The sequence below is a fragment of the Rattus rattus genome, chromosome 1 (genome assembly GCF_011064425.1).
Source record: "Rattus rattus isolate New Zealand chromosome 1, Rrattus_CSIRO_v1, whole genome shotgun sequence".
Lineage (NCBI taxonomy): Eukaryota > Metazoa > Chordata > Mammalia > Rodentia > Muridae > Rattus > Rattus rattus.
Window position 1 is genome coordinate 215,141,273 of NC_046154.1, and position 16,062 is coordinate 215,157,334.

Below are 16,062 nucleotides of genomic sequence, written 5' to 3' on the forward strand. Positions count from 1 at the left end.
TAATGCTACTTGTATGTATGTTTTCAGAGATCATCATTTCATATTGATAGCCAATTGGTGTGCTCTTCCTTAGGGAAGACTATTTTCCCCACTCCCAGCAATCTTTAGCTGCCTGCCCTAGCCAAAAAATGTTTTGATGAAAGAAACTGGTTATTCTAAGGGGATATAGAAGGAAGGGCTGAGAACAAGGTTGTTTAGACCCATAATTTTGGAGATATGTATAGAAAAATTAACTATTTCCATGTCATATCTAATCATTTTTAGCTTCATATTTCTTTATTTACATTTCAAGTGTTATTCCCTTACCCAGTTTCCTGTCCACAAGCCTGTCCATAACATCCCCTTCCCCCTTTTTTTAAAAATTTTTTTCCCTCCATCTTTATTAACTTGGGTATTTCTTATTTACATTTCAATCATTATTCCCTTTCCCGGTTTCCAGGCCAACATCCCCCTAACCCCTTCTTCTCCCCTTCTATATGAGTGTTCCCCTCCCTATCCTCTTCCCTTCCCCTACTTCTACAAGGGTGTTCCCATCCCCATCCACCTCCCCTTACAACTCCCCCTGACAATCCTTTACTCTGGGGGTCCAACTTCATGTCCAAGGGCTTCTCCTTTCATTGGTGCTCAACAAGGCCATCCTTGGCTACATATGCAGTTGTAGCCCAGGGTCAGTCCATGTATAGTCTTTGAGTAGTGGTTTAGTCCCGGGAAGCTCTGTTTGGTTGGCATTGTTTTTCTTATGAGGTTGCAAGCCCCTCAGCTCTTTTAATCCTTTCTTTAATTCCTCCAACGGGGTTCCTGTTCTCAGTTCAGTGGTTTGCTGCTAGCATTTGCCTCTGTATTTGACATGTTCTTGCTGTGTCTCTCAGGAGAGATCTATATCCAGTTCCTGTCAGTCTGCACTTCTTAGCTTCATCAATCTTATCTTATCTAGTTTTGATGGCTGTATATATATGGGCCACATGTGGGCAGGCTCTGAATGGCTGTTCCTTCAGTCTCTGCTCTAAACTTTGCTTTCAAGCTTTTGGGCTAATATCCACTTATCAGTGAGTGCACACCATGTGTGTTTTTCTGTAATTGGGTTACCTCACTCAGTATGATATTTTCTAGTTCATTCCATTTGCCTATGAATTTCATAAAGGCATTGTTTTTGATAGCTGAGTAGTACTCCATTGTGTAGATGTACCACATTTTTTGAATCCATTCCTCTGTTGAAGGGCATCTGGGTTCTTTCCAGCTTCTGGCTATTATAAATAAGGCTGTTATGAACATAGTGGAGCATGTGTCTTTGTTATATGTTGGAGCATCATTTGGGTATATGCTGGGTCCTCAGGTTGTGGAATGCCTAATTTTCTGAGGAACCTCCAGACTGATTTCCAGAGTGGTTGTACCAGTTTGCAATCCCACCAACAATGGAGGAGTGTTCCACTTTCTGCATATCCTCGCCAGCATCTGCTGTCACCTGAGTTTTTTCTTTTTTTATCATAGCCATTCTGACTGGTGTGAGGTGGAATGTCAGGGTTGTTTTAATTTGCAATTCCCTGATGTCTAAGGATGTTGAACATTTATTTAAGTGCTTCTCAGTCATTCAATATTACTCAGCTGAAAATTCTTTGTTTAGAACTGTACACCATTTTTAATAAAGTTATTTGGCTCTCTGGAGTCTAACTTCTTGAGTTCTTTGTATATTATGGATATTAGCCCTGGATGTAGGATTTGTAAAGATCTTTTCCCAATCTGTTGGTTGATGTTTTGTTCTAATGACAGTGTCCTTTGCTTTACAGAAGCTTTGCAGTTTTATGAGATCTCATTTGTTGATTCTTGATCTTAGAGCATAAGCTATTGGTGTTTTGTTCAGGAAATTTTCTCCAGTGTCCATGTGTTCCAGATGCTTCCCTAGTTTTTCTTCTATTAGTTTGAGTGTATCTGGTTTGATGTGGAGGTTCTTGATCCACTTGGACTTAAGCTTTTTACAGGGCGATAAGAATGGATCGATTTGCATTCTTCTACATGCTGACCTCCAGTTGAACCAGCACCATTTGCTGAAAATGCTATCTTTTTTTCCACTGGATGGTTTTAGTTCCTTTGTCAAAAATCAAGTGACCGTAGGTGTGTGGGTAAATTTCTGGGATTTCAATTTTATTCCATTGATGTACATGCCTGTCTCTGAACCAATACTATACAGTTTTTATGACTATTGCTCTGTTATACTGCTTGAAGTCAGGGATGGTGATTCCCCCAGAGGTTCTTTTATTGTTGAGTGTAGTTTATGCTCTCCTGGGTTTTTATTATTCCAAATGAATTTGCAAATTGTTCTTTCTAACTGTATTAAGAATTGAGTTGGAATTTGGATGGGGATTGCATTGAATCTGTAGATTTCTTTTGGCAAACAGGCCATTTTTACTATCCTTATCCTGCCAGTCCATGAGCATGGGAGATCTTTCCATCTTCTGAGATCTTCAATTTCTTTCTTCAGAGATTTGAAGTTCTTGTTGCACATATCTCTTACTTGCTTGGTTGAAGTCATACTGAGGTATTTTATACTATTTGGGATTACTGTGAAGGGTGTCAGTTCCCTAATTTTTTTCTCAGTCTGTTTATCCTTTGAGTAGAGGAAGGCTACTGATTCTTTTAGTTAATTTTATATGCAGCCACTTTGCTGGAGTTGTTTATCACAGTTAGTAGTTCTCTGGTGCAACTTTTAGGGTCACTTACGTATACTATCATATCATATGCAAGTAGTGACTATTTTGTCTTCTTCCTTTCTAATTTGTATCCCTTTGACCTCCTTTCATTGTCTGATTGCTCTGGCTAGGACTTCGAGAACTATATTGAATAAGTAGGTAGAAAGTGGGCAGCCTTATCTAGTCTCTGATTTTAGTGGGAGTGTTTCAAGTCTTTCTTCATTTAGTTTGATGTTAGCTACTGGTTTGCTGTACATTGCTTTTACTATGTTTATGTATGGGCTTTGGATTTCTGATTTTTCTATGACTTTTAAGAAGAAGGGCTGTTGAATTTTGTCAAATGCTTTCTCAGCATCTAAAGAAATGATCTTGTTTTTTTTTTCCTTTGAGTTTGTTTCTATAGTGCATTACATTGATGGATTTCTGTATATTGAACCATCCTTGCATGCCTAGGATGAAGCCTATTTGATCATGATGGATGATCATTTTGATGTGTTCTTTGACTTTGTTTGTAAGAATTTTATTGAGTATTTTTTGAGTCAATATTCATAAGGAAGAATAGGTCTTCATAGGTCTGAAGTTTTCTTTCCTTGTTGGGTCTTTGTGTGGTTTAGGTACAAGAGTAATTGTGGCTTCATAGAAGGAATTTGGTAGTTTCTAATTTGTTGAATATTTTGGACAGTTTTGGTATGAGGTCTTCTATGAAGGTCTGATAGAATTCTGCACTAAACCCGTCTGGACCTGGGCTCTTTTATGTTTGGAGACTTTTAATAACTGCTTCTATTTCTTTAGGAGTTATGGGGTTCTTTAGATGGTTATCTGTCCTGATTTAACTTTGGTACCTGGTATTTGTCTAGAAAGTGTCCATTTCCCCCAGATTTTCAAGTTTTGTTGAATGTAGGCTATTGTTGTAGGATCCGATGATTTTTTAAAAAATTTCCTTAGATTCTGTTGTTATGTGTTCCTTTTAATTTCTGATTTTGTTTATTTGGGTATACTCTCTGTGCCCTCTGATTAGTGTGTCCAAAGGTTTATCTTGTTGATTTTCTCAAAGAACCAGCTCCTGGTTTTGTTGATTATTTGTAGATTCCTTCTTGTTTCTACTTCATTGATTTCAGCTCTGAGTTTGATTATTTTCTGCCTTCTATTCTTCTTGGGTGTATTTTCTTCTTTTTGTTCTAGAACTTTTAGGTGTGCTCTTCATCTGCTAGTACATGCTCTCTCCTGTTTATGGAGGCACTCAGAGCTATGAGTTTTCCTCTTAGCACTGCTTTCATTGTGTCCCATAAGTTTGGGTATGTTGTATCTCCATTTTCATTAAAATCTAAGAAATCTTTAATGTCTTTCTTTATTTCTTCTTTGACAAAGTTATCATTGAGTAGAGAGTTGTTAAACTTCCATGTATATGTTGGCGTTCAGATGTTATTGTTATTATTGAAGACTAGCCTTAGTCTGTGGTGATTTGATAGGATTCATGGGATTATTTCTGTCCTTCTGTATCTGTTGAGTCCTGTTTTGTGACCGTTTAACTGGTAAATTTTGGAGAAGGTACCATGAGGTGCTGAGAAGAAGGTATCCTTTTGTTTTAGGATGAAATGTTCTATAAATATCTGTTAAGTCCATTTGGTTCATGACTTCTCTTAGTCTGGCTATGTCTCTGTTTAATTTCTGTTTCCATGATCTGTCCATTGATGAGAGTGGGGTGTTGAAATCTCCTACTATTGTTGTGTGAGGTGCAATGTGTGATTTGAGCTTTAGTAAGATTTCTTTTATGAATGTAGGTACCCTTGCATTTGGAGCATAGATATTTAGGATTGAGAGTTCATCTTGGTGGATTTTTCCTTTGATGAATATGAAGTGTCCTTCCTTATCTTTTTTGATGACTTTTGGTTGAAAGTAAATTTTATTTGATATTAGAATGGCAACTCCAGCTTGGTTCTTCAGACCATTTGCTTGCAAAGTTGTTTTCCAGCCATTTACTCTGAGGTGTCTCTCTTTGTCTCTGAGGTGTGTTTCCTGCATGCAGCAAAATGCTGGGTCCTCTTTATATATCCAGTCTGTTAGTCTATGCCTTTTTTATTGGAGAATTGAGTTTGTTGATGTTGAGAGATATTAAGGAATAGTGATTATTGCTTCCTGTTATTTTTTTATTTAGAGATGGAATTGTGTTTGTGTGTCTCTCTTCTTTTGGTTTCTTTGCAAGGAGATTACTTTCTTGCTTTATCTAGGGTATAGTTTCCCTCTTTGTGTTGGGGTTCTCCATCTATTATCCTTTGTAGGGCTAGATTTGTAGAAAGATATTGTTTAAATTTGGTTTTGTCATGGAATACTTTGGTTTCTCCATCTGTATTAATTGAGAGTTTTGCTGAATATATTAGCCTGGGCTGGCATTTGTATTCTCTTAGGGTCTGTATGACATCTGGCTTTCAGAATCTCTGGTGAGAAATCTGGTATGATTCCTATAGGTCTTCCTTCATATGTCACATGATGTTTTTCCATTACTGCTTTTAATATTCTTTCTTTGTTTTGTGCATTTGGTGTTTTGACTATTATGTGATTGGACGAATTTCTTTTCTGGTCCAATCTATTTGGAGTTCTATAGGCAGGGAGCACTTGCATTCAACCCGGGGTTATCTAGAGTCACCAAAATTGCAGTGCCTGACTCATGTTTGGAGCTGATTAGGTTGGTTTTGATGTGATAAATGCACACCCCTCTCACACCTGGGAAGGGGAGGTCAGCGCTGAAAATCTTTATGTAAAAGTAAATGGTACAAATTTCTGAATATTTTGTTTGATCAAACATGGTAAGTCAGCTTCAGTAGTGATAGGAAATGATGCAAGAGTGACCTTAGTTATTGATGTTTTGTCTGTATTTCCTTCACCTCCAAAAGTGCTCTGTGTTAAGGTTCTAAAGACTCAGCACAACATGGCCTGATTTGCATTTTATTTTATTGTCTGGGTGACCATGAGGAGAATGCCCCATTTTCTGGAACACAAGTAGATGGTTGCCATGTCTGAACCTAATTAACTGCAAGAATTTATCCTGTCCAAATATACTTGGTTCTTGAATGGCATATTGGATAGGACTAAGAAAAATTTATTTATTTTTTATTAACTTGAGTATTTCTTATATACATTTTGAGTGTTATTCCTTTCCCGGTTTCAAGGCAAACATCCCCTCCCCTCCCCTTCCTTATGGGTGTTCCCCTCCCCACCTCCCCATTGCCGCCCTCCCCCAACAGTCTAGTTCACTGGGGTTCAGTCTTAGCAGGACCCAGGGCTTCCCCCTTCCACTGGTGCTCTTACTAGGATATTCATTGCTACCTATGAGGTCAGAGTCCAGGGTCAGTCCATGTATAGTCTTTTAGGTAGGGCTTAGTCCTGGAAGCTCTGGTTGCTTGGCATTGTTGTACATATGGGGTCTTGAGCCCTTCAAGCTCTTCCAGTTCTTTCTCTGATTCCTTCAGCGGGGTCCTATTCTCAGTTCAGTGGTTTGCTGCTGGCATTCGCCTCTGTATTTGCTGTATTCTGGCTGTGTCTCTCAGGAGCGATCTACATCCGGCTCCTGTCGGCCTGCACTTCTTTGCTTCATCCATCTTGTCTAATTGGGTGGCTGTATATGTATGGGCCACATGTGGGGCAGGCTCTGAATGGGTGTTCCTTCTGTCTCTGTTTTAATCTTTGCCTCTCTATTCCCTGCCAAGGGTATTCTTGTTCCCCTTTTAAAGAAGGAGTGAAGCATTCACATTTTGATCATCCATCTTGAGTTTCATTTGTTCTAGGCATCTAGGGTAATTCAAGCATTTGGGCTAATAGCCACTTATCAATGAGTGCATACCATGTATGTCTTTCTGTGATTGGTTTAGCTCACTCAGGATGATATTTTCCAGTTCCAACCATTTGCCTACGAATTTCATAAAGTCATTGTTTTTGATAGCTGAGTAATATTCCATTGTGTAGATGTACCACATTTTCTGTATCCATTCCTCTGTTGAAGGGATCTGGGTTCTTTCCAGCTTCTGGCTATTATAAATAAGGCTGCAATGAACATAGTAGAGCACGTGTCTTTTTTATATGTTGGGGCATCTTTTGAGTATATGCCCAAGAGAGGTATAGCTGGATCCTCAGGCAGTTCAATGTCCAATTTTCTGAGGAACCTCCAGACTGATTTCCAGAATGGTTGTATCAGTCTGCAATCCCACCAACAATGGAGGAGTGTTCCTCTTTCTCCGCATCCTCGCCAGCATTTGCTGTCACCTGAGTTTTTGATCTTAGCCATTCTCACTGGTGTGAGGTGAAATCTCAGGGTTGTTTTGATTTGCATTTCCCTGATGACTAAAGATGTTGAACATTTCTTTAGGTGTTTCTCAGCCATTCGGCATTCCTCAGCTGTGAATTCTTTGTTTAGCTCTGAACCCCATTTTTTAATAGGGTTATTTGTCTCCCTGCGGTCTAACTTTTTGAGTTCTTTGTATATTTTGGATATAAGGCCTCTATCTGTTGTAGGATTGGTAAAGATCTTTTCCAAATCTGTGGGTTGCCATTTTGCCCTAACCACAGTGCCCTTTGCCTTACAGAAGCTTTGTAGTTTTATGAGATCCCATTTGTTGATTCTTGATCTTAGAGCATAAGCCATTGGCGTTTTGTTCAGGAAATTTTTTCCAGTGCCAATGTGTTCCAGATGCTTCCCTAGTTTTTCTTCTATTAGTTTGAGTGTGTCTGGTTTGATGTGGAGGTCCTTGATCCACTTGGACTTAAGCTTTGTATAGGGTGATAAGCATGGATCGATCTGCATTCTTCTACATGTTGACCTCCAGTTGAACCAGTACCATGTGTGAAAATACTATCTTTTTTCCATTGGATGGTTTTGGCTCCTTTGTCAAAAATCAAGTGACCATAGGTGTGTGGGTTCATTTCTGGGTCTTCAATTCTATTCCATTGGTCTATCTGTCTGTCTCTGTACCAATACCATGCAGTTTTTAATCACTATTGCTCTGTAATACTGCTTGAGTTCAGGGATAGTGATTCCCCCTGAAGTCCTTTTATTGTTGAGGATAGCTTTAGCTATCCTGGGTTTTTTGTTATTCCAGATGAATTTGCAAATTGTTCTGTCTAACTCTTTGAAGAATTGGGTTGGTATTTTGATGGGGATTGCATTGAATCTGTAGATTGCTTTTGGTAAAATGGTCATTTTTACTATATTAATCCTGCCAATCCATGAGCATGGGAGATCTTTCCATCTTCTGAGGTCTTCTTCAATTTCTTTCTTCAGTGTCTTGAAGTTCTTATTGTACAGATCTTTCACTTGCTTGGTTAAAGTCACACCGAGGTACTTTATATTATTTGGGTCTATTATGAAGGGTGTCATTTCCCTAATTTCTTTCTCGGCTTGTTTCTCTTTTGTATAGAGGAAGGCTACTGATTTATTTGAGTTAATTTTATACCCAGCCACTTTGCTGAAGTTGTTTATCAGCTTTAGTAGTTCTCTGGTGGAACTTTTGGGATCACTTAAATATACTATCATATCATCTGCAAATAGTGATATTTTGACTTCCTCTTTTCCAATCTGTATCCCCTTGACCTCCTTTTGTTGTCTGATTGCTCTGGCTAGAACTTCAAGAACTATATTGAATAAGCAGGGAGAGAATGGGCAGCCTTGTCTAGTCCCTGATTTTAGTGGGATTGCTTCAAGTTTCTCTCCATTTAGTTTAATGTTAGCAACTGGTTTGCTGTATATGGCTTTTACTATGTTTAGGTATGGGCCTTGAATTCCTATTCTTTCCAGGACTTTTATCATGAAGGGGTGTTGAATTTTGTCAAATGCTTTCTCAGCATTTAATGAAATGATCATGTGGTTTTTATCTTTCAGTTAGTTTATATAATGGATCACGTTGATGGTTTTCTGTATATTAAACCATCCCTGCATGCCTGGGATGAAGCCTAGTTGATCATGGTGGATGATTGTTTTGATGTACTCTTGGATTCGGTTTGCCAGGATTTTATTGAGTATTTTTGCGTCGATATTCATAAGGGAAATTGGTCTGAAGTTCTCTTTCTTTGTTGTGTCTTTGTGTGGTTTAGGTATAAGAGTAATTGTGGCTTCGTAGAAGGTATTCGGTAATGATCCATTTGTTTCAATTTTGTGGAATAGTTTGGATAATATTGGTATGAGGTCTTCTATGAAGGTTTGATAGAATTCTGCACTAAACCCGTCTGGACCTGTGCTCTTTTTGGTTGGGAGACCTTTAATGACTGCTTCTATTTCCTTAGGAGTTATGGGGTTGTTTAACTGGTTTATCTGTTCCTGATTTAACTTCGGTACCTGGTATCTGTCTAGGAAATTGTCCATTTCCTGAAGATTTTCAAGTTTTGTTGAATATAGGTTTTTATAGTAAGATCTGATGATTTTTTGAATTTCCTCTGAATCTGTAGTTATGTCTCCCTTTTCATTTCTGATTTTGTTAATTTGGACGCACTCTCTGTGTCCTCTCGTTAGTCTGGCTAAGGGTTTATCTATCTTGTTGATTTTCTCAAAGAACCAACTTTTGGCTCTGTTGATTCTTTCTATGGTCCTTTTTGTTTCTACTTGGTTGATTTCCGCTCTGAGTTTGATTATTTCCTGCCTTCTACTCCTCCTGGGTGTATTTGCTTCTTTTTGTTCTAGAGCTTTTAGGTGTGCTGTCAAGCTGCTGACATATGCTCTTTCCTGTTTCTTTCTGCAGGCACTCAGCGCTATGAGTTTTCCTCTTAGCACAGCTTTCATTGTGTCCCATAAGTTTGGGTATGTTGTACCTTCATTTTCATTAAATTCTAAAAAGTCTTTAATTTCTTTCTTTATTTCTTCCTTGACCAGGTTATCATTGAGTAGAGCATTGTTCAATTTCCAAGTATATGTGGGCATTCTTCCTTGATTGTTATTGAAGACCAATTTTAGGCCGTGGTGGTCAGATAGCACGCATGGGACTATTTCTATCTTTCTGTACCTGTTGAGGCCCGTTTTTTGACCAATTATATGGTCAATTTTGGAGAAAGTACCATGAGGAGCTGAGAAGAAGGTATATCCTTTTGCTTTAGGATAGAATGTTCTATAAATATCCATTAAGTCCATTTGGCTCATGACTTCTCTTAGTCTGTCTACATCTCTGTTTAATTTCTGTTTCCATGATCTGTCCATTGATGAGAGTGGGGTGTTGAAATCTCCTACTATTATTGTGTGAGGTGCAATGTGTGTTTTGAGCTTTAGTAAGGTTTCTTTTACATATGTAGGTGCCCTTGTATTTTGGGCATAGATATTTAGGATTGAGAGTTCATCTTGGTGGATTTTTCCTTTGATGAATATAAAGTGTCCTTCCTTATCTTTTTTGATGACTTTTAGTTGGAAATTGATTTTATTTGATATTAGAATGGCTACTCCAGCTTGCTTCTTCTGACCATTTGCTTGGAAAGTTGTTTCCCAGCCTTTCACTCTGAGGTAGTGTCTGTCTTTGTCTCAGAGGTGTGTTTCCTGTAGGCAGCAGAATGCAGGGTCCTCGTTGCGTATCCAGTTTGTTAATCTATGTCTTTTTATTGGGGAGTTGAGGCCATTGATGTTGAGAGATATTAAGGAATAGTGATTATTGCTTCCCGTTATATTCATATTTGGATGTGAGGTTATGTTTGTGTGCTTTCATTCTCTTTGTTTTGTTGCCAAGACGATTAGTTTCTTGCTTCTTCTAGGGTATAGCTTGCCTCCTTATGTTGGGCTTTACCATTTATTATCCTTTGTAGTGCTGGATTTGTAGAAAGATATTGTGTAAATTTGGTTTTGTCATGGAATATCTTGGTTTCTCCATCTATGTTGATTGAGAGTTTTGCAGGATACAGTAACCTGGGCTGGCATTTGTGTTCTCTTAGGGTCTGTATGACATCAGTCCAGGATCTTCTGGCCTTCATAGTTTCTGGCGAAAAGTCTGGTTTGATTCTGATAGGTCTGCCTTTATATGTTACTTGACCTTTTTCCCTTACTGCTTTTAATATTCTTTCTTTATTTTGTGCGTTTGGTGTTTTGACTAATATGTGAAGGGAGGTGTTTCTTTTCTGGTCCAATCTATTTGGAGTTCTGTAGGCTCCTTGTATGCCTATGGGTATCTCTTTTTTTAGGTTAGGGAAGTTTTCTTCTATGATTTTGTTGAAGATATTTACTGGTCCTTTGAGCTGGGAGTCTTCACTCTCTTCTATACCTATTATCCTTAGGTTTGATCTTCTCATTGAGTCCTGGATTTCCTGTATGTTTTGGACCAGTAGCTTTTTCCGCTTTACATTATCTTTGACAGTTGAGTCAATGATTTCTATGGAATCTTCTGCTCCTGAGATTCTCTCTTTCATCTCTTCATCTCTTGTATTCTGTTGGTGAAGCTTGTATCTACAGCTCCTTGTCTCTTCTTTTGGTTTTCTATATCCCGGGTTGTTTCCATGTGTTCTTTCTTGATTGCTTCTATTTCCATTTTTAATTCCTTCAACTGTTTGATTGTGTTTTCCTGGAATTCTTTCAGGGATTTTTGTGACTCCTCTCTGTAGGCTTCTACTTGTTTGTTTATGTTTTCCTGTGTTTCTCTAAGGGAGTTCTTCATGTCTTTCTTGAAGTCCTCCAACATCATGATCAAATATGATTTTGAAACTAGATCTTGCTTTTCTGGTGTGTTTGGCTATTCCGTGTTTGCTTTGGTGGGAGAATTGGGCTCTGATGATGCCATGTAGTCTTGGTTTCTGTTGCTTGGGTTCCTGCGCTTGCCTCTCGCCATCAGATTATCTCTAGTGTTACTTTGTTCTGCTATTTCTGACAGTGGCTAGACTGTCTTATAAGCCTGTGTTTCAGGAGTGCTGTAGACCTGTTTTCCTGTTTTCTTTCAGCCAGTTATGGGGACAGAGTGTTCTGCTTTCGGGCGCATAGTTTTTCTTCTCTACAGGTCTTCAGCTGTTCCTGAGCCTGTGTCTTGAGTTCACCAGGCAAGTCGTTTGTAGCAGAAAAGTTTGTCTTACCTGTGGTCCCCAGGCTCAAGTTTGCTCGCGGGGTGTTGCCTATGAGCTCTCCACGGCCTCAGCAGCCAGGAAGATCTGCGCCGCCCCTTCCGGGAGGTTCCGTGCACCAGGGTTCCAGATAGCTTTTGTTTTCCTCTGGGGTCAGTACTGTGTGCAGCGTGCAGTCTCTTCTGGTTTCCCAGGCGTGTCCGCCTCTCTGAAGGTTTAGCTCTCCCTCCCACGGGATTTGGGTGCAGAGAACTGTTTATCCGATCGGTCCCTTCAGGTGCGGTGTCTCAGACGCAGTGGATCTGCTGCTCCTGGGCCCTCCTCTACGGGTACCCAGAGGCCGTATCTACTGTTTTCTTTCAGCCAGTTATGGGGACAGAGTGTTCTGCTTTCGGGCGTGTAATTTTTCTTCTCTACAGGTCTTCAGCTGTTCCTGTGGGCCTGTGTCTTGAGTTCACCAGGCAGGTCACTTGCAGCAGACAAGTTGGTCTTACCTGTGGTCCCGAGGCTCAAGTTGGCTCTCGCGGTGCTGCCCACGGGCTCTCTGCAGCGGCAGCAACCAGGAAGATCTGTGCCGCCCCTTTCGGGAGCTTCACTGCACCAGGGTTCCAGATGGCCTTTGGTGTTTTCCTCTGGTGTCCGAAATGTGTGTGCGTAGAGCAGTCTCTTCTGGTTTCCCAGGCTTGTCTGCCTCTCTGTAGGTTTAGCTCTCCCTCCCATGGGATTTGGGTGCAGAGAACTGTTTATCCGGTCTGTTTCCTTCAGTTTCCAGCGTTGTCTCAGGCAGGGGTCCTGCCACTCCTGGGCCCTCCCTCACGGGAGCCCAGAGGCCTTATACAGTTTCCTCTTGGGCCAGGGATGTGGGCAGGGGTGGGAAGTGTTGGTGGTCTCTTCCGCTCTGCAGGCTCAGGAGTGCCCACCTGACCAGGTGGTGAGGTCTTTCTCCCCCGGGGTCTGGGAGCAGAGAGCTGCTGCAGGCCCAAGAAAAATTTTAAACATTTTCTTTTCATGTTTTGAGAGAGAGTTTCTGCACTCAGTATGGTCTTGAACTTGCTAACTACTAGCTTTCAACTCCTGACCTTCCTTCATCTGCTTTCCAAGTGCCAAGACTACAGGTATACCACCATACTTAACTAAATGATTCTTTAGAATATTCTTAGCTTTCACCATTGTACAAAGCAAATAAGGAGATTATCCATAATAAACTCTGCTTGCTGTGAAGTCACACTTCAGGTGCAATCATTAACATAGCCGCTTAGTAAATGTGCAGATCTTGCACATGTGTGCTTAATTATCAAAAGGGAAGCCTGAGGACATTAGTTATGTTTTGTTGATGTTTTAGAAAATTTTAATATGAAATAAAGAAATTCTTTGGAGTACATTCTTATTTCCTATGAATATTTTTGTAGTATAAAGGAGGATTATGTTATAATAATATATTACATATTATTACATATAGTATATTATTTAATTTATATATAATATGTATATATATTTAATTTGACTAATCTCTAATTTTGAATAAACGTGAGTGATTAGAAGATGTTTGATAGAAATAAATAATGGCTATGTACACAGTGAAGGCATAAAACTTTATTTTCCCAATTATAAAATATGAAAACAATGAAAGAACTTTATAACTTAATAGCATTTCATCAATTTGGTCCAAGTTACTTTTATCATGATTACTGGATGATTACTGCATGATCCTTATCCAACTTCCCCAAACACATCCACAATTTTCATAGTTTCCCCAGGAAAAATTAAAAAGAATATTCTATAACAGAAAAATACCAACATATGGCACAAGCCCCTCAGATTAAAGACAGGAGCAGAGCACATTGTTTTCTTTGCATACCACTTTGCACATGTCTGTGATGATGCAATATTTTGTAAATACCTCTTTCACCCTAACTTTTGCTGCACTTCATAGGTGGAGTTAATAATATACCATAAAGTCACTTAAGATTTAAGACTGCCTTCTTCTCACCACCTCATGGTGCTTTCTCCAAAATTGACCATATAATTGGTCATAAAACAGGCCTGAACAGGTACAGAAAGATAGAAATAATCCCATGCAGCCTATCAGACTACCACTGGCTAAAGCTAGTCTTCAATAATAATAAGGAAAGAATGCCCACATATACATGGAAGTTGAACAATGCTCTACTCAATGATAACCTTGTAAAGGAAGAAATAAAGAAAGAAATTAAAAACTTTTTAGAATTTAATGAAAATGAAGGTACAACACTGTGAAGGGACACAATGAAAGCCATTCTAAGAGGAAAACTCATAGCTTTGAGTGCCTGCAGAAAGAAACAGTAGAGAGCATATATCAGCAGCTTGACAGCACACCTAAAAGCTCTAGAACAAAAAGAAACAAACACACCCAGGAGGAGTAGAAGGCAGGAAATAATCAAACTCAGAGCTGAAATCAACCAAGTAGAAACAAAAAGGACTATACAAAGAATTAACAGAACCAAAAGTTGGTTCTTGGAGAAAATCAACAAGATAGATAAACCCTTAGCCAGACTAACCAGAGGACACAGAGAGTGTGTCCAAATTATCAAAATCGGAAATGAAAAGGGAGACATAACAACAGAGTCAGAGGAAATTAAAAAAAATCATCAGATCCTACTACAAAAGCCTATATTAAAAAAAAACTTGAAACTCTGGAGGAAATGGACAATTTTCTAGACAGATGCTAGGTGCTAAAGTTAAATCAGGAACAGATAAACCATTTAAACAACCCCATAACTCCTAAAGAAATAGAAGCAGTCATTAAACGTCTCCCAACCAAAAAGAGACCAGGTCCAGACGGGTTTAGTGCAGAATTCTATCAGACCTTCATAGAAGACCTCGTACCAATATTATCCAAACTATTCCACAAAATTGAAACAGATGGAGCACTACCGAATTCCTTCTATGAAGCCACAATTACTTTTATACCTAAACCACACAAAGCCCCAACAAAGAAAGAGAACTTCAGACCAATTTCCCTTATGAATATCGATTCAAAGATACTAAAAAAATTCTTGCAAACTGAATCAAAACAATCATCCATCATGATCAAATAGGCTCTGTTCCAGGAATGCAGTGATGGTTTAATATGCGGAAAACCATCAACGTAATCCACTATATAAACAAACTGAAAGATCAAAACCACATGATCATTTCATTAGATGCTGAGAAAGCATTTGACGAAATTCAAAAAGCCCTTCATGATAAAAGTCCTGGAAAGAACAGGAATTCAAGGCCCATACCTAAACATAGTAAAAGCCGTATACAGCAAACCAGTTGCTAACATTAAACTAAATGGGGAGAAACTTGAAGCAATCCCACTCAAATCAGGGACTAGACAAGGCTGCCCACTCTGTCCCTACTTATTCAATATAGTTCTCGAAGTTCTAGCCAGAGCAATCAGACAACAAAAGGAGGTCAAAGGGATACAGATTGGAAAGGAAGAAGTCAAAATATCACTATTTGCACACGATATGATTGTATACTTAAGTGATCCCAAAAGTTGCACCAGAGAACTACTAAACCTGATGAACACCTTCAGCAAAGTGACTGGGTATAAAATTAACTCAAATAAATTAGTAGCCTTCCTGTACACAAAAGAGAAACAGGCCAAGAAAGAAATTAGGAAAATGACACCCTCCATAATAGTCCCAAATAATATAAAATACCTCGGTGTGAATTTAACCAAGCAAGTGAAAGATCTGTACAATAAGAACTTCAAGCCTCTGAAGAAAGAAATTGAAGACCTCAGAAGATGGAAAGATCTACCATGCTCATGGATTGGCAGGATTAATATAGTAAAAATGGCCATTTTACCAAAAGCGATCTACAGATTCAATGCAATCCCCATCAAAATACCAATCCAATTCTTAAAAGAGTTAGACAGAACAATTTGCAAATTCATCTGGAATAACAAAAAACCCAGGATAGCTAAAATTATCCTCAACAATAAAAAGACTTCAGGAGAAATCACTATCCCTGAACTCAAGCAGTATTACAGAGTAATAGTGATAAAAACTGCATGGTATTGGTACAGAGACAGACAGATAGACCAGTGGAGTAGAACTGGAGACTCAGAAATGAACCCACACACCTATGGTCATTTGACTTTTGACAAAGGAGCCAAAAACATCCAATGGAAAAAAGATAGCATTTTCAGCAAATGGTGCTGGTTCAACTGGAGGTCAGCATGTAGAAGAATGCAGATTGATCCATGCTTATCACTCTGTACAAAGCTTAAGTCCAAGTGGATCAAGGACCTCTACATCAACCCAAATACACTCAAACTAATGGAAGAAAAAGTGGGGAAGCATCTCGAACACATGGGCACTGGAGAAAATTTCCTGAACAA